Source organism: Chrysochloris asiatica, unplaced genomic scaffold, assembly GCF_000296735.1.
Source record: "Chrysochloris asiatica unplaced genomic scaffold, ChrAsi1.0 scaffold00291, whole genome shotgun sequence".
NCBI lineage: Eukaryota > Metazoa > Chordata > Mammalia > Afrosoricida > Chrysochloridae > Chrysochloris > Chrysochloris asiatica.
The window spans coordinates 2,893,254-2,895,019 of record NW_006408809.1 but is presented as its reverse complement, the minus strand read 5'-3'; positions in this window follow the sequence as shown (position 1 = coordinate 2,895,019).

Here is a 1,766-nt window from a genome sequence, read left to right as displayed (position 1 = left end):
AACTGACTCGACGGCACTTAACAACAACAATAACAACAACAGGTCACCCATGGTGGACAGGTCTCAGCAGAGTTTCCAGACTAAGATAGATGGAAGAGGGAGACACAGACTACTTCTGAATGTTTACCCACGGAACCCCTTATGAATAGTAGGGGAACATTATCAGATATAGTGCCAGGAGGTGAGCCCCTCAGGTTTGAAGGTACTCAAAATATGATTGGGGCTGCCTTCTTAAACTAGAGTAATGATGAAAATGGGGTAACGTTTTCCAGACCTTCATTTGCTTATGGGGCACAACTTAAAATCAGGAAAGCAGCTGTAAACATCTGTTGATAATCTAGGAATTTAGGCATTAGTGAGCTGGAATGAACTGGTATTGACCATTTTGAATTTGACAATCATAGAGTTACTATGCCAGAGTGACACATTTAAGAGGAAAAGTGTCATAATCATCATCAAAAAGATTATTTCAAGATGTATCTTGAAATACAATGCTCTCTGTGATATGATACTATCCATATGTCTTCAAGGAAGACCAGTTAATACCAGCATTATTCAAATTTATGCACCAAACACTGAAGACATTAATGATGAAATTAAAGCATTCTACCAACTTCTTCAACTTGAAACAGATAAAACATGCAATCAAATGCATTGATAATTACTGGTAATAGGAATGTAAACACTGGAAAGAAAGAAAAATGATCAGTAGTTGGGAAAATACCATCTTGGTGATAGAAATTATGCTGAAAATCACATGACAGAATTTGTAAGACCAACGATTTATTCATGGCAAATGTCTGATTTTATTTTATTTTTTTTTAAGTTTTTAATGTGGATTGAGTGAAAGTTTATAGGGCAGATCATCAGTTTTACATTCAACAAATCATACACCTTGTTTTATCACAATAATTGCAATCCCCTCCATGTACCATCAGTTAACAATAGTTCTCTCTATTCACTACCTCTTTTTTTTTTTTTTTAATGCCAGCCATATATAATAATTTACAGCACCAAAGGGCACATTCTGCAAGTCTGCCTTCTGGCCACTACCTCTTAGTTCCTCTCTTCTCATGAATCTAGAGTCCTCAGCTACTCCCTCTCTCTATGTCCCCATCTCTGCCTCCATCTCTGGCATCCCTGCTTCTCTGGATACGGTCCCGCATTCCACTTGTGCTCTTCTCCCTTGATGGTCCTGGGGTCCTTTGTTTCTGAACTGCAAGATTAACTTCTCCCCCATTTTTGTTACAAAAATTCTACCTTTAAAATTGTGACAGTCGCAATTAGTCATGATAACAACTACTCACTATTGAATCATAAGACTCTTATCCCCATGACTTTTAACCAGACCCATTTAGACAAGATGAAAACTATTCAATGGGAACACTTTTCTTCCACCACACACTCTTAAACTAAACTCCCTGTTGAAACTTTGTAAGCCAGTCACTTCGTGCCTTTATTACCCCCTCATTTTAGGTAGCCAATGTCTAAGTTGCCTTTCCCTAATTACCCTGTATACAGAGGGGATAGCATTGATACTAGATGTGAAGACTCCTTCCCTCTCTGTTGGTATTTAGAGTTACTACCTCCATGAATATATATCAAATTGTAGCAATTTACCCTTGTTCCCATTATCATTAAAAAAATTTTTTTTTTATCTTCCTCTAGTCAAGTCAAAGGAGCTCTGGTAGCGTAGTGGTTACGAATTGGGCTGCGAACCTTAAGGTCAGTGGTTCGAAACTACCAGCTGCTCCGCGGGAGAAAGA